Raw genomic sequence first — 22,767 nt, 5'->3', positions numbered from 1 at the left:
GTGTTGTAAATCTCATGAAGAAGCAGACAGTAAAATTATTTTCCATGCTTGTAGCATTATTGATCAGTCTAATATTGTTATTAGAGGTTCAGATACTGATATTTTAATAATCATGCTGGGCAACATGGTTAACTTGAAAAATCCTTCTTCTCACATTTGGATGCTAACCGGGACAGGAAACAACGAAAGGTTTATTGATGTCAGCATAATATACACAGAACTTGGTCCACTTTTAGCTAAAAGCTTAATTGGCTTCCACGCTTTCACTGGTTGTGATTTCAATCCAGCTTTTTATAATCGGGGCAAAAAAAAACCTTTCACGTTACTAAAAAATAACGTTGAATTTCAAAAAGCATTCGCTGCTTTCGGTGACATTGGCCTGACTGAGGATACCATACGTGAACTGTTTAATGTTATCCAGAAGTACACTTGCAGTATGTACAATGCTAAAAAATCCATCGATGTTGATGATGGGAGATTTCAGCTGTTCGTTAATTCCTACAAGGCTGTAGATATGAACGAAAATTTTAATAAAAAAGTCCGGAGCTTTGATGCAAGTTTGATCCCTCCGTGTAAATCTGAACTGTACCAACAAGTTTTGAGGACGCATTATATTTCCAGCATTTGGAAAAATGCTCATGCGAATGAGCCCACATCACTGAATCCCCAAGATTGGGGAATTGAATACGGCTGGATGGAGATGGAAAACCGTTACGTATTTAAGTGGTTCGAAGGAGACCAACTTCCTTGCTTTGTCAGCGACTTCATTCTAAATCCTGAAGGTAATGACAGCATTGTAACATTTATTGTAACAGCATTTTAATTATCATAAGCTTATTTAAAAATTTGTATTTTATTTTTACAGAATCTGACTTGGAGGATGAAGATGACTTGTCACTTTCTGAAGACGATTCCGATGATGAAAATTAATTATAAAATATTTCATGATTATTTCATTGTTATAAATTATTTCCAAAAATAAATATATTCTGATATGAATAATGAATATATCTAATTAATGTTTGATTTTTTTTTTCCATCTTTATAATAATTTTATATTTGTTAAAGCCTTATAATGAACCTTTTTTTCTTTATTATACACATTTAAAGTAGTAGATCGTTCGTTTCATTGTGTATTTATAAATTTTTTTACATTGACTAATATAATTTTAATGTTATATAAACTTGACGAATGTGAAAATTACAACTGTGAACATACATATGCACGGACTACAGGTAATGTTTCGCTGTAAGCCGGATAGTTACAACCGGAAAAAATGTCAGCCATTTTTAATATTGGCTTAAAATAGTTCAATAAATAATATATTAAAATGGCTGACGCCGTAAAATACTTAAAAATTTTTTTTTTTCCGAATTTTGAAAAGTGGCTGCCAGGATGTTGCAACCTTCAAAATCAGCAGCCATATTTATTTTTCAATTTTTCTAGAGGTATATTATGACATATTAAAACGGCAGACGCCGTAAAATACTTTAAAAATTTACTTAATTTTCATACCTGACTCACCTGAGGCACCCCAAACCTACCGCGGCCGGGCTTAGCTAGTACCCATTGCTTGTTTACTGGGTATAGAAGTCTCACTGGACGAAATTTCAGATACCGTAAAGAATGTGTTGTCAGATTTAAGCTGGCTCTTAGACTATTTGGTTCTCTGGAACTTTTTTGTAGGAAATTAAATTTCCTACAAATTTGTTCGACATTTTTTTTTTGTAGCTCTTGTCATTTACGAGATAGAGGCAAAAAAACAAGAATTTCATGAAAAAATTGGGTTTGGGTGGCCCGTACGACCCCGCCGGTGTGAGTTACGACTTCACCGCAATGAGCACTTTTGTAGAGCATTTCATTGTGAAGAAGACCTACTGATGTCCTAGACTATACGATAAAATGCCTTTGAACTGTAGATGTTTTACAGGAAAAAATTGAAGTTTACGTGTATTTTAAGCGGGAAATTTTTACATGCCTCGGGGGAGCACTTAATATTAATATTAAGGGCTGAAATTTTGAGGGAATTTTTTTTCAGGTATTTTCCACAAAATTTCGCGATGGGAGTGAAAAAAAAATAGTCGAAAAAAAAGCACCCTACTGTACGCGCTCCTGTACGAGATGTACGCAAATTTCCAAGCTACCTACCACGACGAGAACCCCGAGCCGTTGTTGACAAAGAGCGAATTCCTTCGAGACGTCCCCTTATTCGTTGTCGACTGTTCAAATCAAAACGAATCTTTGAAGTACGGACCTGTCGACATCCGTCTTGAATTTGAAGCTAAAGCCAACTTTTCCGCTGAAACATCGGCGTACTGCTTGATTGTTCACGATCGTATTGTCGAATACCCCGCTCAGTGGTGGGGTGAAAAAGTTGGTATAAAAGCTGATCCGTTCCCACTATCTCGCAAAGTTCAAAGATGGAGCGTATCGTTGACATACAATGCTTCCGTAGACGTTTCAACAATACCTTCACATTGAAAGAATTGGCTATAATTTCAATCTACTCGGACGCATCTCCATAAATGTTTTTCTTCAAGCCACCTTACGAATGGGATTGTCTGGACGTCAAATACAAAAGCCAAAATTCTTGGTTAGAACGCGAATTTCACAGTTTACCTTGGAGCTGTGAAACCATACCGTTTGAGGAACTTGAGTGGACCATTGAAGGCAGGCTGTGCAAAGCTGAAATCGTGTACGTGAAATGAGAACTAAAACGAGAGTGGTTGCTCAAAATTGTCCCCAAAGTTCAAATCATCGATATGCTGGACTTGGACTGTCCGTCGCTTCAAACCTTGCTAGAAACTTTAGCTGTGTCTCTAAGATGTGACGTGCATACAATACCCAATGCAATCTGTGCAGCACAAAACGTTTTGACACTTCAAAATTGGCTACAAAATCATCATACTGTTCGAATGGCGAGGGTGTACGATTTGTGTTCCTGCGCAGAAGCGTCTACAAGAACGTTCCCGCATTTCTGGCAAATATATCATCCTGGTTATAATACTGTTGAATAAAATTATTGTACTATCGTTGTGAAGTAACTGTCAACTGTACCCTAAAAATTGTACTTAATATAACTGTTTTTTGAGGATTATTCGTGAATTAGTTTCACACCTTTGCCTTAGCTCTTGAGAGAGAATTTGTATCAATAAAAAGCCTATGTGACATTCAACCTTGCTCTCCATCCTTGACCGAGCTGTACTCAAACCGAGTTATGTTTTGCATTCCTAGAGCGATAGTAACCCAACACCGCCGATCCTTGGCTATGAATGTATACTACCGCACCTATCGGTCGACCTTGCACTCTAGTCTTGACTGAAACCGTTCAAAATTCATCGTAGAGTTCACATTACAGTTACAAGACGCAAACGCAGCTCGAAACCCTCCATCGTTGCTTGGTGGTGTTCGAAGTAGCATTTTCTTAGATTCTAAGACTTAATTCTGGATATAATTACAAGGTACAAAACGTACGTAGGATTAAAGGTATACAAGATGGTTAGACGATAAACGAAAAAATATTCATACTTTCAATCTTTTTTTTTCTGTTCATTGAACGTGAGACTTCCACAGGACAGTGAATATTTGAATGTGATACTCAGATTATACGTATACGAATTCAAGATGACCGTACGGTCCGCCAAGATAGCGTAGATGCAACCATCTCTCGTTACTGGTTGTCGTCACCTTCTGGAACAAATCTTCATCTTCTTGGAGGGCCTTGGTCAGTCGGTTCGGTAGAAAAATCGTAAAAGAGTCCTCCAAGTTCAGAACGATTTTATCACCAAATTTTGTTTTAACCCGACGAACGCCACTGACTCGGTATTCGAAGTATACTTCGAGGTCCTAAAGCTATTTCAAGGGCAGAAGTGTTTCCAGGCGAGCGCCTTCGTTCAATTTTGAAAAGTCGATGATCGGTACTGTCGGGTTGTATGTGCTCAAAATCTTTTGTGAGTTGATTGAGGTCAGATCTGATTTTCAGCAGATGTTTTACTTCTCTGCTATTCTTGATGAGCAGTTCCAGTCGTTTCTTCAATTCACGTTGTTGTTCTAAAGCACTTCTCATTCGCAAGAAGAAGAACAGCTTCAGACTGACGATGAAGTTTTCACTTTTGACTTGTATAATGTCCCCCCACCATATAATTTGAAATTTGGTGGAGGGTAAGGAATGTCACGTGGTTGATGTCAAATACGTATGTTTGTGTATTCGCGCGCACCTTTTAGCATTCTTAGAGCGATAGTAACCCAACACCGCAGATCCATAGCTCTGAATGTACCGCGACTATCGGTCGACCTTGGATATCAAACCGACATCCGAGTAAGTGAAAAACAATTCTCGTAACCATTAATTTTGGAATGTCACGTGGTTGATAACGTGGAAAAGGAATGTGAGATGGTTGATGTTACACATCAGCGACATCCGAGTGGATAAAAAACAATTCTCGGAACTATTAATTTTGGAATGTCACGTGGTTAATAACGTGCGAAAAGAATGTGGGGGTGGTTGATGTTACACATCAGCAGTCCTACCGTGGGAAAGGAATTCGGAGTGGTTAATGTTGCACATCAGCAGTCCTATCGTGGAAAAAGAATGCGGGACGGTGAAAAAGTTCTCGCCCCCGCTGCGCCCTCTACCTTTGGCAGGCGAGCACTACAGACTTTGACCTTCGGTAGGTAAGATTGTCGGTAAAACAGCATCACTTCGACCTTCTACCGATAAGAATTGCCGGCAAAGCAGTGCGATTTTTACCGTCGACTGATACAACTGTCGGTAAGGTTGCACGTTTTTGACCTCAAGTCAGTACAGCAGAGCACGTTTTATCTGACGAGAGTGGGGGTAACCTTCAAGGATTTGCGTCGGGGATGTGCGGAGCGGTTCGGTCGGTGAAGAAGGTGTTTGTACTCAGAACTCTCCTTGCTATACTACTTATGTGCCTTGGTTTGTAAAGGTAAGTGTTGTCTAGTGTTATGTATCTTTATGAATTCAAAGGTATCGAAATCATCCGGATCTTGTCGAAAAGGAAATTCATTCCTCTTCAAGGAAAACAGTCCAGTGCATTGAACACAGATTAGTACAACGAGGCGGGAAACCATAACCGAAAAAACTCTGGGTCCTAGGCAAGTTAAAGGCTGACTTTCTCTGAGAACCGGCACAGGAAACAGAAAAAAGGAATGGGTGACTGAATACACGACTTCTTCAGAAAAAAGCACACCCTAGAGTTTGGAGGACAAATGTGAGTGATGGTATAACAATCCAAATTCATCAAGTGAATTTGGGGAAATGCACAAATAAGATGAATTGAATATTTATTGAAAAGAAAAGGAACGTTTTTATTTGATTTATTTCGTGTCATTCTTCAAATCGAAGGCCACCAGTCATTCTTAGGATTCGGGAAAGGTCGGAAGAAAAAGGCTGTATCGAATAACCTGAAAAGTGCTTACAAAAACTGACACTTGAGGTTGATAACATGTGAAGATCAAGCAATCGCTCATCGACCTCGAAAAATAATCGTGGCTCTATTCATATTACAAAAGAAACCAAAGCCTATCCGACACAAAACTCGATTCCAGAGAAGAAGTTTCTAGAAAGATATAACCGAAAAAAACGAATTTCAAGTTAATTAGCAACTTAGAAATAACGAATCATTACAAGAAAGCCTTCTATCAAAGACAGTCCTTGTCCAACTCTTGGACTACCAAAATGAATTCACAGGAACATACTTCATTAAACGCAGCGGCATTAACGAAAAAATTCCTCACATACAACCTTGAAAAACTCTCTGCAAAAGAAACCTCTAATTTTTTAAACTCCAAGTGGAAAGAAATGTCATGTGGACAATTGAATGGGATTTTAGAAAGAGGCAAAACGGGCTACCTTTGTCAAAGTTGCTTCGATTTCCAGTAAGTATACCACAGTGAGAAACACAAATAATTTAGAAGAAAATAAGAATACATCATATTTTTTTTAGCTCAAAACCCGAATTATTTAAACACAAAGTCTCCTTCCACATCACTTTCCATAAAGAGGAAGCAACATGCTACCTCTGTGGACAAAGTCTGTGCGTTACAATAAGAAAGGCGAATGGATGTGACGAATGTGAACTGATCAAAGAAGAAATGAGGAAAATTCTGAATATTACCCGTTATTTCTCTCTTTGATGATGAAAACAAAAATCGAATTAAATTAATAGAGTTTCTTATTAAATAAACTTTTTTTTAGAACAAAATATACCTTAACCTTGTCCGAGTGACATAGCGAGACAGAAACTAGAATAAACTTGGTCGGCTGTGGATTCTGCATTGATAACTCAGACAAGAGCCGATAAATAAGAAAAGGTTTGTTTGACTAGCCAATCTTCATGAAGCTCATGAATAGTTCTGAGTAGCTCTAAAGAAATGCTCAATTCCTCCTCACGAGAACAGAAACTAACTCGAGCAAGAGAAGTTTCTGGGAAAACTCGCAAATGAACAATCAAATCTACTCTGAGCTCAAACGAGCGAATGAGAAGATCGAAATTTTTCCTTAATAAATGAGATTCAAAGCTGCGAAAATTTCCTAACCTTCAATAAGCTTCCACGAAACAATTGCTACTGAATATCGATCTTTCCATCACCTTTACGGGTAATGAAGTCGTCTGAAGACGCCGTGCTAACATAACCATCTGAGCAGAATGCTGAAAAGGATAACAATATCGATCTGGGTCTTGATATATTAAATCTAAAAGATTAATTCCAGCGACGTCTCGATATTCTTCAAGAGGTTCTAAAAGCGTAGAGACCTGGCGATATGGTAAAAACCTCTTGGTGAAAGTTGTTTTTCCGCATCCGATATTCCATTCAATAATGATCGTGAGCGGTCGAGTTTTACTTAAATGAATTCCAAAAGGCAGATTCTTCTCCCAATCGTTATCCGACTGTGAAGAAGGTCAAGTCGATCACAGTTGTCAAGAGTGTACGTCTGAAGATCTAACCTCGAAGGATTGTCCAGGTCTCGGAGAGACTGTTGCAGGTTGATCTTCCTGAAATGGAGAAAGACGGTCCAGGTATACCACTTTTTGACGTGAATGAGGAGATTTTTGGATTCTATAAACATCATTTATCCAGTTAACCACTAAGTAAGAGCCTTCCCAATTTCTTTGTAGTTCTCGACATCGTCTTTTTTGTCTTCGGGGTTGAAAGAGCCAGACCGAATCTCTGGGATTGAATTTTGAAACCCTGATTCGAATATCGTAACGATTTTTTTATTTGTCCGAAGCCATAGAAATTCTACTTCTAGCAAAGCTATGAATTTCTTCTAATCGTTGTTGCAAAAGAGAAGCATAATCTGTTTGATGCTGTCTTTGCACAGGAACAGGGCCTTTCTCTAAATCTGACGGAAGTCGAAGATTTCTTCCAGTAAGCATGAGGGCTGGAGTCTGTTTCGTCGTCTCATGAATCGCAGATCTGTAAGATAGGAGGAAGAAAGGGATCCAGGAGTCCCGGTCTCTCTGATTCTGTTCTACAAAGGACGACAAATATTGTAGTAACGTTCGATTCAGACGCTCTATCATACCGTCAGACTGTGGATGCAAAGGAGTCGTATGAGTCGTTCTAACCCCTAAAATCTGAGTAACCTCTTTCATTGAGGTTGACTCAAAATATTAGCCTTGATCAGTATGAAGTTCCAGAGAAACTCCGTGTCTGCAGATAAACTCTTTAACGAACGCTCGAGCTAAAGTAGAAGCTTCTTGATTAGCCAGAGGGACCACTTCAGGCCACTTGGTAAAATAATCGGCAATAACCAGAGCATATTTATTTCCAGAATAGGTTGTAGGGAGAGGTCCGAGAATGTCCATCGCTATTCTCTCAAAAGGAGCTCCCACGTTGTAAACTTGAAGAGAGCTTTGTCCTTTGCCTCAAGGTCCTTTCTTTGCCGTGCAGATTCGATGTCTTCGGCACCAATCTTCAACGTCCGACCGGCAACGAAGCCAAAAATAGAAGTTGCTTGTTCAGCCGAGAGTTTTATTTAAAGCAGTGTCCACTATGATGAAAAGCAAGAATCTCTAGAACTCGAGTCCTAGGAACCAAAAGTTGCCACCTGATTTCCTTCAAGTCTGCATATTCCCATTGACGGTATAAAATTCCGTCAATTGAAAGGATAGAGTCCCATTGAGCCCAATAAATTTTCAAATCTGGCCCGACTGGAGATATATCCTGCCAGTCCGGGCGAGTCTCCGCTTCTTTCCAAGACTTCACTTGAGTCAAAGTGTCATCCTCTTGTTGCGATTTTCTCCATTCCTCCTGGTTATTTTCAAGAGAAATCTTCGTATTATAAGAGAGGGGTCACGGTTTTCCTCTAATCGTGCACACTGTTTACACACTGGCATTTCCTCGCAGGGTCTTCGAGAGAGAGCATCAGCATTTCCATGATGAATTCCCGCTTGAAGACGAATGTCAAAATCGTACTGTCCAAGCCTTTCTAACCATCTAGCTACCTGACCTTCGGGGGATATGAACGAACGTAACCACCTAAGAGAAGCATGATCTGTTCGTAACAAAAATCTCCTGCCGTATGGATAATGATGAAAATGAACCACGGTCTTAACAACAGCTAAAAGTTCTCTACGAGTGACACAATAATTCCTGTCGGTTTTACTCAGAACTCTACTGAAACAACTTATCACTCTCTCCTGACCTCCCTTAGTTTGTACCAGAACCCCACCTATTCCTGAAAGAGAGGCATTCGTATCCAAAATAAAAGGAAGTTCGACCTCTGGATAAACTGAAATCGGCGAAGGAATAAGATTTTCTTTGAATTTCTTGAAAGCTTTTTCGCATTCCTCGGTCCAGTCAAAAGGAATCTTGATTCCGGTTAAGTGATGGAGAGGTTTAGCTATACTAGCGAAACCATTCACAAATCTTCAGTAATAAGTACAATGGCCTAGAAAGCTTTGAATTTGTTCTTTATTCTTAGGTGTCAGCCAAGAAGAAACCTTCTCGATTTTGGATGGGTCGGTCTTCACACCTTGAGCTGAGACGATGTGTCCGAGGAAGCCTACTTCTCTCTGGAATAAACAGCATTTTTTCGGGCTCATTTTTAGGCCTGCCTGCTTCAGCCTGGCTAAAACTTGTTTGAGATTTTGAACTTCTTCAAAGTTCTTGCCAAAGACGATTATGTCATTTAAATAAACAAGGCATATTTTGCCAGTGGACCTATCGAGAACGGCCTCCATCATTCGTTTAAAGGTAGCCGGGGCATTGCTTAAGCCGAAAGGCGTGACCTTGAACTGCCATAATCCTCTTGAACCCGGAACAAACGCTGTTTTTTCTTTGGCTAGAGGATCCATTTCGATCTGCCAGTATCCACTCTGAAGATCTATGGTGCTGAACCAAGTTGCATCAGCTATCAGGTCAAGTGTCTCGTCGATTCTGGGTAGAGGGTAAGAATCTTTCTTCGTTATATCGTTCAGCTTCCTGTAATCGATACAAAATCGTCTGGACCCGTCCTTTTTGTTGACAAGGACGATTGGTGAGACCCAGGGGCTGGACGATGGTTCGATCACGTCGTTCGTTAGCATGTCTTCCACGAGCTTCTTCACCCGTTTTCGGGTGTTGAGAGCGAGTCTTCGAGGAGCTTGTTTTATTGGTGAACTCTCTCCGACATCGATCTTGTGCTTGACGGAAGTACATCGCCCCTTATCACTACTATTCTTGGCAAAAGAATCTAGAAACTCTAATAAAAGAGGTCTAAATGATTCAACTGAGCTGGTTTTAACGAAATCGAAGATTTCTCTACAAGGCTCTGTAAATGTGAAGGAAAGTGATGTCGAAAATCGTCTTCAAAAAGTTCTATTTCTTGAATTCTAGGAGGAGTCCAATAAATTCCATTCCTGTTTGTACAAAGAGCTACTTCGCGATTGATTGAAGCTAGTGAATTTCTCTCAGTCGAGATAACACAGTTATGTGCTGCAAGAAAGTCTATTCCCAAAATACCTTCATCCTTTATATCTCCTATAAAAACCTTATGTGGAGAGTCGATACACCCAAAAAAGTTAATTTGGATATTTACCTGTCTTAAAACCGGAGTCGTCTCTCCAGTGGCTGTTCGCAGGGATAAAGAGGGAACAATCTGATCATCGGATTCAAAGAGATCCGATCCAACTACGGTCACTTCCGCGCCGGTGTCTATTACCCAAAGACAATCGACGCCATTTACAGTACCGCGCGCGTAAAGAGCAGCCTGTCGTACACTTTCAATTAAATACTGTTTTCAAGAGGGCTTTCACTTTCAACAATCCGCGATGATTTTCGCCCTGACAAATCATGCGAAATTAGTTTTTTACACCAGTTTCTGCTGAAGATTCTAACGATTATTATTTGAAGATAATAATGTAGCTGGTTATTATTAATAGCACTTGATATTACCTGTTTCAGGTTGAATCAGGGCCGAACTTGATTTAATTAAAGAAAACGGAATGGCATAAAAATGTCTATTCGCGAAATAATGAGATTTAGTGAAGCACAGTTAAGATGGAAACGTGGAAGATCGTGAGTCTTTTGCAACTAACAGAATAACTGAATGCTCGAATTTGACGAATTAGCGCGAGACTTTCGGGCAGTCACAATAAAAAATTTCCAACGCTACTCTTGCTCGAGAGGGCTGATCCGGATAGACGCCTACGCACTTCGCGACTTGACAGACGAAAGACGTGGCTGCTTGGGCCTGAGGGTCCAAGAAGCTGCAGTTGCAATAATTTCCAACGGTAATTAGCCAATGAGGTGCGAGGGCGACCTCCCGGTGCCCAAATCCACACGGTCAGCGTTACTTCATGCTCTTCGACGGTGTTCCGACGATTCTCAATCTCGTCAGTGACATATTAAAAGTATGAACAAGAGATATTTACATACAATGTTCACACATTCATCCATACATCCTAATAGGTAATCTATTTTAAATGAGTTCACAGTGGATGAATAGTTTATGCTAAATATTATTGATAATTTTGCCTTAAAAAGAGAGGTATTATTAGGCTGAGCCCCGCTGTTACTAGCTCAGCAGTCTCTTATCTCAGTTTTTGGTACCAGTTATAAGAAACAAATTTGAACCTTATACTAGGGATCATTGTTAGTCTCTACGTGACTTTTGCCAGAAGGGGTGAAACTCACCGTTATCAGAATATGAGGTTTTGATGAAATAATATCTTTGCATTGAAGAAATCAAAGAAATGAAATGAAATTTGAATAACTCGACCCTCGTCGACTCGTCATGTATGCCACACACTAATTGGTCGCGCAGAGCTACCTTCAAGTCCGAAAAATTACAATTCAGTCACAATTTTCGTAGTCGCGCTGCAAATTGGGCGAATGATTTGTTCGTCCCTTGTTTGGTACTGTAAAACGTGCATCTCTGCATTACCTCCGATGGCTTAGCGTTGAGGTGTTCTGTTATTATTTTAACTATGTCGACGAATTTCTCCGTACCTGACTTTTCTAGCGCACACAAACTTCCAATGAGTATGTACGCCTTTTCATCAAAATGCGTCAATAACGTAGCCACTTGCATTTATCCTCGTCAAGTTTTTTTACGACAAAATAAAGCTCCATTCTCTCTATAAATGCTTCCCAGTCATCTGTCTTCAAATGCAAAAATAATTTCGTACTTTCCGTCATGATATTTTCGTCGTTCGTGTTCACCTTGTTGTTATTATCCACTACGTGACTGATACTTGCCTTGTTTACATTGGACTGCTCTGACCGTGTCGAAAGTCGCTCTGTTATTGTTCCTTCCTCATTCTCTGCACGTACTAGATCGACCAGTTGCTTTCGCAGTATATCCCGGCTCGTATTCTCATCTACTTCAAGACCTCTTTTCTTTAGCTCAGAAATAATATCACGTTTCAATAACTGACGTGCTTGCTAAGCGTTAATGGCTCCTTAGAATCAACGTATTCATTTTCGGAGTCCGACTCGGATATTGGCGTACCTCACACTTTCGCAACTTATCGCACTGGGCTTATCACCACGTTCTCAAATCACTTTATATGAAACCACGCACGAATTATTTCCTACGCACGTAGACTGTATGTATATATATAGGCGTTTGTAATGACTCTCGCGTTCACGCACTATTTCGAATTACTAAATCACGCACGAATTACTTCTTACGCCCGTACAAAATGTATGTAAGCGTTAGTCATGTGCCCGAATCCTCGCCGCCAATTGCTATGTACGCTAGGGCCGTGGGTATAGGGTATAATAATAACACAGTGATACACATTATCCAATTTTCCATAATAAAAGTATTTTCAGAATGGTTTTCTGCAAGATATGATTTTGATCGCCATCCATTTCGCACCCCGGCGACGAGAGTGACACACTCAAAAATAGTCATTTTTCAGGCGAAGCAAATAACTGAATAAAAGCATGGTATATTACTTATGGAAGTTACCTGTTGTTCTGTGCTCGATGACGACTAATTATTCGACCACAAAAATGTCACTTAAAGACAAGTTTATAGATTTAAATTTGGCAAATCCAAATATGGTCTTGACTGACAAATGCCAATTGTTGAGTTATGTCACTCTCGTCTTCAAGGTACGATTTTCATCTTCCATAACGATCGGACCGAAACCGGGGATTTATTTTAATAGAATCTATACACCTAAGGGTCCGTAAAACTCAGTAAAGAAGTTTTGAATGTGATGTTGAAATACCTATTACATTTTAATCATAAAACCGCAGGTTTAATTTTACTTGCAATAAGTGATGTATCGCAATGAACTATAAACATTGTGACGTGGTATTTCGTACCCCGTCACTTTGTTTAATTATCGCATTCCCCTAGGTGCAGATATCGCTAAAAATAACGAAAGCACGTCTGAGGCCAATACTCCAAAAATGAACGACTAATTATCTTTAAGTTGAATTCTCTTTACTAAGCTAATTGTATGCTATTTTCTGATTCTGTAATGCTCTTCGAGAACCATCTGCGAGACCTTCGCGTCAAGATACCAGGACACTGCCTGACAGGGGTCACGTACCAGCTCAACATCAACACCACCGACTACAGACGAACGAATATCGCTGAAACCACTCCCGATGGATGCCTATCTAGTTGTCGAAAAGGGTCGTGCGTGATGCACAAACAGCACCTCCAACTATTTGAGACTTATCGGCCAGGAGCCGAACCACGGACGAATGCTTCTACCGCTCGGATGTATCGTCAGGCGGCGTACAGGGCTGTGCGTTAAAAACACAACAAAGCCTCCCGTCGACGATACTTATCAGCCTGGAGCTGAACCGACCCTAACATCTACTAAGTCGTTGACTATCCAATAGAAGACGGTTTTCTCGTCACGAACCGTCTTATCGAAGGACTGCGGCGTGGAATAGGCTAATGATATGCTGACCACGTGGATCTGGTGGATCTAGTGTGGGGATCCGGGTTGAGGGCCATCACCACCAGATCGTTCCGGCATGAGGGCTTCGATGAGCGAGGGCCGGGATGCAGCGCCGACGAAATAGCTACAACGGGGAGTACCAGTAAAGCAAGGAGTGAGTTACAGTCTGTCGCAAGTCCAGGAGACCGGTGACATAACATTGCCGCACACCTCAATATCGCAATACCTGAGCAGTACGACCCCCCCCCCCCCCCCTCTCGCCAGCGATACCGCATAGCTGAAGGAAAACATCTCTAACCACCTTCCGACGTCCCGATACCTCGATACCTGTCGTCGAGGGAAAAGAAAAACAAGCGGCGAGGGATTATCGCCGCCTATCCGTGGACCAGGCCACGCGACCTGCTGGTCCAATTAAAATACCGCAAATTTTAGGAAGAATCACGTGACAGCAGCTCGACGAAAATCAGGATCATCGCTCATCTCGTCACACTACGTTCAGTTCTCGTGTCATACCGACGCGACGTGCTATCGTAATCTTCTGTGTCTTATCGCTACCTTATCGCATTCTCTCGCACCTGTTATATCTTCTTTTACGTAAGTGAGGTTCCTTTTCTATTTTGTGAAGCCACGAGATTACTTGCAATATATCGTACCTTTACCTTTATCTCTTTCTCTCTTTACCTTGCAGTTGGTCTGCTTGAGCCAATTGGGCTCGTATCTTTTCTCTTTATCTTGCAGTTGGTCTGCTTGAGCCACCTGGGCTCGTACCTTATTCTCTCTTATCTCTTATCTTGTCCCTCTCTCTGTCTTATTGCAAGTAACTTCGCGACTAGTTGACTATTACTTACGCATTGTAGTGACTATTGTTTATCTTATTATCTTTCTCTTCTGGAATATTTGACTGTCTAATATCGCTGTCTAGCAACGCGTTCCGTTGAAGGATCAATTTTTATCTTAGCTATTGAGCATTGCTATTTTGTTATATTTTTCTCTGATTAGTTATATCTGTCTCTTTACCTATTACCGTTGATTATCGTATCTTAGTGAGTGTACCGCGGGAGCGATCTTACATCGCTGCGCGGTCCCGCTCGTCGTTCATTTGACATTGGAGTATTGTGCCGTATCGCATAACATCTTTTTCACTATTTTCTTCGCTCATATCGCTGATCGTAGTTGTCCGTAGTCTATTTGGTTTGCCGTACGTTGCCTATTAATTATCTTGAATATTGTTTGTCTTATCTTAAATTGCCTTTTATCGTACCGAATATTATCTATCTTTCTCTAGCACTTACCGCAAACTATAGACTACTTATTATCTTTTAATCTCTATATTTTATGATAATTTTCTATTTGACCTGTCGCTTGAATCTACCTCGTACTTCATAATTCCCTGTCTGCCTATTTCTGATTATTCTGGTAATGTGATAACTATTACAATTGTTGTATTTCGCATGTGTTTATAATCGCTTCTCATATTTTATGATTTATTTGCTTACCGCTTAATTTAAGTACAGTATATCTTTTCTGTTCTGTCTATCTATCTTAAAACCGTGTTACTCATTACCTTTTAGTATCGCGAGCTTGCGCATATTTCCCGCTTATTCGGAAAACGTTCCGTTAATTGTTAACTCTCTCGCTTAACCTTTCTCTGGCTGTAACTATTGTTAATTATCGCATTTAGCGTACTTGTATCGCAAAATCTTCAGCTACTTGCTTGTCAGTAAACTTATCGCTTCTTGTTTAATATATTTGATATTATTCCTGCTTCACCTGTTTCTTATTTTATCTATTGGATTCGACTCCGCCCCTCAACCATTATCTTGTCTCTCTGAGCGAACTGTGCAAAACCGTCGTAGAACCTGACCTTACCTTATCTATTACCTTTACCTTTACCTTTGTCTTTTTCTCTAATTATCTATTTTTGACGCAGGTGCGTCTGGCGCCCAACAATTGTACCTTTCTCCCTTAGTATCTCTCTCTATCTAATTATTTAGGTTAGCGACTGCGCCGTAGGGTAACCAATTATCGTTATATCGTTTTACCCTCAAATATATAAAAATATTTGGTTACAACATGTACAGTAGGGTGTTGATTCAAAAAGAAAAAAAACACCCCAAATTACATATCGTTATGTTACTATTTAGGAGCTTATGTGCAATAAAACAGAATATAATTAGATTAAGATACGAATAAATTGTGTGTGTGTGTGTATACGCGTGCGTACATGCATGCGTGCGTGCGTGCGTGTGCGTGCGTGTGTGTGTGTGTGTGTGCGCGGGCGCGCGCGTGCGTGCGTGCGTGTGTGTAATACAATACTGATGTATACGTGTATACGATAGATCTAGAAATACGTACTTAGTACACCGATATCACTGCAGTTATATGTAGCTGATATGTTGATCACATGCATCACCTACCTTCATCATTACGTATCAATCACATCAGTAATATGTGTCTGATCTATTAGCAATACGGATCGGTAGGTCATGGTAACATCTCTGAGATGTCGATGATACATATTTGTTACATCACTGATACATTCCCATGATGCTGACATATAGCTATATCAGTAAGATACTTTCTCATATGATTGTTACATAATGTGTAACATTCGTTATATACCATTTACGTGTATGATACATATTTTAGTTTGCTGGGTGGAGGCTACCCTGAACGACGCGGTGAACAGAACAGTGGAGTGGCTGAGGAACGAGGGCCTAGACCTCACTGAAACAAAAACCGAGGTAGTGATTTTCACAAGAAGAAGAGTACTGCATCCGCCGCTCGTGACGATCAAGGGCCACGGTATGGTGCCGAGCGCGAGAGCCAGGTATTTGGGCGTGGAGCCTGACCGTAAACTGAACTTTGGTGGTCACGTGAGGCAGGCGACGAAGAAGGCCTTAACAACGGCGACAGCCTTATGTCGACTAATGCCGAACACCCGAAGACCGAAGCAGAGAAAAAGTATGCTGCTTCCGAGCGTAGTAAACTTCATTCTGCTGTACGGCGCACCGATGTGGGCGGGCGCTCAAAAGATAGGTAGGAACCGCAACGCAATGACGTCAGTTCTACGGATGTGTGCGGTATGAGTTGTATGCGCGTACCGCACAGTAGCAACGAGTGCAGTCCTCCTACTGGCGGGAATGATCCCAGTCCATCTGATCGCGGCGGAAAGAAAAAGAATGCACGATGGAGCCGGGACGCGAAATGACACCAGGGTAGCCGAGCAGAGGCGGACGGAATGGACGAGGATGCTTCGGGAATGGCAGCGCGAGTGGGAGGCGGACCCAAAAGCCTCCAGGACACACGAGGCGATCGGGGACGTGAGGCTGTGGGCAGAGAGGAAGGCCGGCGCCATGGATTTTCATCTCACGCAGTTGTTGACAGGACACGGGTGCTTCGGCACATATCTGTGCAGGATCGTGAAAGAGCCGCTTCGCAGATGTCACCACTGTGAGGCCATAGAGGATGATGCCCGTCACACGCTGCTAGCGTGCCCAGCGTGGGATGAGGAAAGGCGCTGTCTGGAGTCGGCGACCAGAGAGTTCCGCAACATCAGCGACCTCACGGAAGCAATCCTGCGTGGCCCAGCAGAGTGGGAGGCAGCAAGGCTATTTGCCGGACAGGTACTGCGGAGGAACGAAGAAGCCGAGCGCGCCAGGCGCCCAACCGATGCTCGAGGGCCAAGGCGATAGGAGGCGTGGAGTCAAGACAAGCTAAACCGCCAGTATAAACGAGACAGGGCGAAGTAATGCTAATGCGGTCCCACCCTGTCTCGGGAAAATGGAGGAGGAGTGTTTAGTCGGTACAAACCCGACACTATCCATGAATAGCAGGATGTCTTAATGAAGATTAAAACCTTCTCCAGTGAATAAAAAAAAAAAAAAAAACAAAGGTTGGGTTGGGTCGGTAACACACCGACTACATGCTTCTTCATCTCGTCCGCCATCTTGCAGGCTAGTCAGGCATCTTGCAGGTCAGTTAGCCATCTTGCATGTCAGTCAGCCATCTTGCATGTTAGTCAGCTATCTTGCTGTTTACATTGGTTGAGTTAGGTTAGCTTGGGCCGGTAAAAAACCGACTACAGGCGAGGCGCGTCCTACAGCACTATATGAGGTTGATAAGTCAGTTTGAGCCAGAAGCCCCCCTATGCCGAGACATGCTCTAGAAACTATACAGTCAATGCGCATGCGCGAGTTTTATCGGCTGCTCGGGTAGGCTGGCCACTCCGAGTTTCAGCTGTCAAACTCTGTTTCTGGTGGCGATGTAGTTCGTACGAATATTTAAGGTTAGAATTTCAAACAGTTGAGGTAGTGACTCGGAAAGTTGATTCTTCGAAGAACGGTTGAAACTTGATGATAATGCTCTTTGAAAATTGGCTTTATTCGACGGGAATGAGAAATCTGTTTGAATGTTGGGTGCATGGAAGGAACGCAACACGTAGGTGGGAACACGGTATTTGATTACTTTTATTATTTCGTACATTAGAAATAACAATGAAATTTTTTTCCATCAACAGGTGATACGGCCAAAATAATTTTATCTCTAATATTTACTGTTATCTGCCTATTCAATTTATCACACGTACAAAAATCAACGCCACTTTCAAGCAACTAAGCAACGGTCTCACTCTCTTGTGATGGCGGTAATATTGAATTTTGTCACTTTTGAAAATGAGACATTAAACCGAGCGTTCATGAAATTTAAATATCTCACTATCTGTAATGGTACTGTGAATTTTTTTTTTCTCGAAAATAGTTTAACAAAATTTACCAATAGTCGGTAGTCAATGTATTTTTTCCGAACAATAAATTATTGCTACTAACATTAAAAATTTTCCAATGATTATCAGAGTTCATTTCGCAAATTTTCAATGATGTTCGATTGAATAAATGAAGGGAACCTAATACTCAAATTGAAAATTCAAGTAATATTATATTTATTAAAATCATTTCTGTATTTCATGTTAGTGCGGTTCGAAACAAAGAAAATCTAACCGGAAGCGTAGAACTCAGGACCGTAGATCATATCCTGTGACACAAGTTGAAAATCAACCTGCTCAAAATGCGCCTTCACGTCACAATTAGCTTCAAGGAAAATCATGTTTTAGAGTAATGTCAGAACATTAATATGAGTATATTGACTTATCGGATTCAAGATTGTGTCCCTTGTTACATCAAAATAAATGAATATCTGATATTCAACGAAGTTCATGAAGATTTTTATCCAAATAATGTAATCCGATACAATATCTTGTTCATAGTCCTCCGAACATCACCTTGTAACAAGGATATTTGGAACGAGTCCCTGTGTTGAAGAAACCATTATAAAATTCTTGGTTTTCAATTCATGCCACTGAATAATTTCTGCGTTTCAGGTTCTATTTGCAATCTCAGGATGACATTTTTTTTGTTCCAGACAATGCTAACATGAGATGGAGAAATAATTGCGGTGAATGGAGATTCACTAACTTTCAGTCTTTGCGTAGGACCCTGTAAAGAGTGTAAAATTGAATTTGGTTTTGAGCTATCGATAAATTGCATTGTAATAAGAAAGTTCGCGAGTAAGTAAATCCTATAGCAGACTAAGTGATTAATTACAAAGCAACGTGTACTCGTAAGCGAATGCATTCTTTACACTTTACTGGGGTTCCACGAGACCGACGCACGGCTGATAAGTGCAACTAGCTAGCTAGATGACACCGTCAACTAAGATTAACTTTAAATACATTTTGAACTGAAGTTATTCAACATTTCTAGATTTGGATTGGTTCAGTTTGCCTAGCAAAATTCAACCCTACAATCTAATTGAGGACTTGAAAGACTATTTATCTGAATTTAATGCCAAAGAGAGTAAAAGTAAGCTTCAGAATAAGGTACCAAATTAAATGGTATAAAATTTGATAAATAATGATGGTCAATGATAATGCTTGAATTACAATGGTGCACAGAGTGATTCCTCGGTAGAATGAACTGGCAAAAACGGTTTAATAACAAATTTATCAGTATTGGCTCGATCAAAGCAAAATGATGGGATATTCAGCCACTATGATCTGTAGTGTATCCCGCTCTTCAATTTGCCTCAACTGATGTTAAGAAGGTGGCGATGGCCTGATGAAAATCACTCCGACACCTGATGTCTGACGGACCAACCAGGTGTGATGGTCCTAACGATTGCACTGCTCGAGAAACCAGGATTCATGCCACCGAAACGTTCTGACCATCGGGCAAAGCATAATTTTCCTGTTGTTAATCAAAGTTTAAACTTCGAGCCTGCTGAAAGAAAAAAAAACTAATTTACTTACATGCTTCCATGGCTGACAACTTTAATCCCGCTTTGACGATAAATTATTTCATACTTGAAAATCTTAGAAGCTATTATTATCAGACAAGAGCTTTTGATAGTTTTGGATACAACTACTTTCCAATAAAATGCACAAAACAAATCGTGAATGAAACGCATTTTCAATTTCATATAAATAAAGAATCTGTTCACAATAAACGGTGTTTTTGCTTACCTACCTCTGTTTGTCTAGACTCCCACTTGTTAACAACATTTCACATTGAATTTCAGATTTTTTCTTTCAATAAATAACACCCAATTTCTGTATCATTTGATATTTGCTTTTCCGTTGAATTTTTGATTGCGTCGGTTGAATATCTTTCGATATCGATCACGGTATAGCTGAACGATACTATTTTTCTTGGACAATTCACGCTACGTAAAAATAAACAGCAACATAACCTCAATCCGCGGTTTCATGCGCGAGAGATTTACAGCTCTTTAGTCTTGTCTTATTTTGTGTACGTTGGCCCTCTGCTCAGCAGACGAAATGATCGCCGCGGGGCGATTTCACCGTACAATGAGATTGAATTATTTGGCGCATGCGCATTGACTGTACGGTTTCGAAAGATTGTCCTGGTATAACTACTGTAAGGCTTCAGGCGGTCGATGCAATAGTGGACCAATGGGATGCACTACAATTGCATTTCAAAATGACGGAGAGAAATAAGGAGCGCTGTTACACAGCTTGCCAACTGTACGGCATGTACCCTACACCCGAAAACAAGTTGTACTTGCGTTTCCTCGGCACAACGCTAAGAGGCATCATGGCACAAAAACATAATAGGTTTTTGGCAACAGGGGGGTCAAGCCGATTGTTCCAATCTGATTCCGTCGATCCAGTCAAACTCTTCGAAGATTTGAACAACGCAATATATTCAATTCTACAACAGCTCGTTGTCCTATATAACTTATTATCATTCAAAAACATAATAGGTCATGTCGACTGGCTTAGCATCGTGCAAAGTGCAAGTGCTTGGCCACCAGATATGTTGAAATTTGTTGTTAACCAAAAGGTAAAGGTGCGTACATTTTCTAGGCTTTCTTGAAATTTCCTTTTTGTGCGTGAAATATAGTCGTGGTTGATTTCATTGATCGCCGTTTTCACGATGTGAAATTATTACTGAGTCTTCACAATAACCTTGTGAAGTCAACTTGTCGGTCGCGTGCCTTATAACTCACGCACTGCAACAAGCGTTTCACGCTTTCTAGTCGCGCGCCATAGAAGAAAGCGTTGCGTCACACGCGCCGCTCACGCCACCCACGCAGCCGAGCGCGTCGCTCAATCAGCCAACGTGGTTTCCCGCTGCTGAAGACCAACCGAGGCTGCGATAAGAAACCACCGATCTCACCGGTCGGCAGAACACTTCGGTCTCGCCGAAACTGACCAGACGAACTAACTGCTACGCTACGCTACGATCACAGACCAGCACGCAGAGTTTTGACAACTGCATGACGGACTCTGTTCAACTGGCAACAGCCAGCCTAACCAAAAGGACAAGTTCCCACAACCCAGCAGCTCCGTGGGTGCTTCAACGTGTGGACCTCCCATCAAGGCCTCTGACTAGGCCACCAGCAATCCTGCTTTCGCTGTGGGATGTCAGACGAGCGAGAGTAACGTCTCCAAGCTACTACGGCGGCATCCCGGCAGCGGTCTCTCCGTTCGCAGAGTCTCAACCCACCTACGTGTCAACGGCCACTCAGACGACACCGTCTGACTGCGAGTGGGAGTCTCCACAACAAGCGACCGAACTGGAGAATCGCCGCCCTCCAACACCGCCTAGCTCTCCGGAAAGCCGATACACGCCGCCACCAAGGACCGCACCAATTCATCGTTGCACTTCATCGCTGCAGCCTCCACCGCGGTGCAACAGGACTACGACTATCCCTTCCCTCGCGACTCTTGGATGAAAATTGAAATAATTAGTTTGAACTTCATCCAAAATTGAAATAATTAGTTTGAAACGCGACTGGAATTGAACCAGATTATGTGTCCCTTGGTTTAATTTCAGTCACGTTTCGAATCCCTCGATTTCTGTGACATTAGCATAAACTCGGTACCAGTGTTGCCAGATAGTCCATGCGTCGTACCCCTAGACGGATCTCCTTTTCCCCTAAAAATACCCTAGATCCCTTCTGTTCAATTTAAATTGTGGTTAGGGGAATCAAGACTACCTGATTGGGGGGATGTTCCGATATGCACTGCGAGCACTGCACAGTGCTCTCACTGTAGAAAAATTGGTTCCGATATGGACTGCAGTATACGGCCGCAGTACCCTAGGGAAATATATGACGTCATGAATAACCACCATATTTCTACTGCGAACACTGGAGGTTTCGAGGTAAGGTACTCGCAGTGCTTTGATCACGTGATTAGTCAAAACCACGTGCCCAACGGTTAATAAACAGTGCTACAGTTTGATACCAAAATATAGTTTGAAAATATAGAAGTGTTAATAATTTTTCAAGTTTTTATAAATTTGTTGGAACAATTAAAAAAAAATGGAGAAGTTAGTACGATTAGAATTATTAGATTGCATACACAATCTTTTGTACGTGGTTAAAGTTACAAAAGAAATTTTTGATCTTGCGACAGAAGGTAAATTTATCATCGTATTTATTTATTTACATATTCCAAAAGTAGATACATAACCTTATTTTGCTTTTACAATAATTTATCGTTATTTTTCAGATACGACGTTCGCGACTAAGCTTTTGAATCAGTGTATTAAGGAAGGTAAAAATATAATAATGATCATTATATGATAAATTTTTAATATTTCAATTAATTCTTACATATAGAATGTTATGTCTTTGATGGTCCTCTGGAGACTTATAATTCGTCAGAAATTGAGGATGAAAATCAATTTCCGCCAGATACCGGCGAGTCAGAAGCTGACCCAAGTTTTGCGAAAACCTCAACATCTTTTGAAGAAAATTCGGCTGGAACATCCTTTAAACCATCGAAGGCGAAGAAATTACTGGGCAAAAGTAAAACCAGTAAAGATCATAACAAAAGTACTGGTAAGTCATGGTGGAAGCCAA

The 22,767-nt window shown here is 41.0% G+C and overlaps 2 long non-coding RNA genes across 2 annotated transcripts; one reads left to right on the top strand and one right to left on the bottom strand.

The window, feature by feature from the left end:
* Positions 1-680: 680 nt before the first annotated feature.
* LOC124182830 lies at positions 681-1,006 on the top strand. Its single transcript, XR_006870867.1, has 2 exons — positions 681-782; positions 866-1,006. It is a non-coding gene; the product is annotated as an uncharacterized LOC124182830 (long non-coding RNA).
* A 1,759-nt stretch (positions 1,007-2,765) lies between these two features.
* LOC124182143 lies at positions 2,766-22,076 on the bottom strand. Its single transcript, XR_006870700.1, has 4 exons — positions 21,898-22,076; positions 20,901-20,907; positions 10,912-10,914; positions 2,766-2,777 (listed from the first exon to the last, which is right to left on the bottom strand). It is a non-coding gene; the product is annotated as an uncharacterized LOC124182143 (long non-coding RNA).
* Between the last annotated feature and the right edge of the window lie 691 nt (positions 22,077-22,767).

Source organism: Neodiprion fabricii, chromosome 5, assembly GCF_021155785.1.
Source record: "Neodiprion fabricii isolate iyNeoFabr1 chromosome 5, iyNeoFabr1.1, whole genome shotgun sequence".
Taxonomy (NCBI): Eukaryota; Metazoa; Arthropoda; class Insecta; order Hymenoptera; family Diprionidae; genus Neodiprion; species Neodiprion fabricii.
This window is presented reverse-complemented; position numbering and strand designations above follow the sequence as displayed.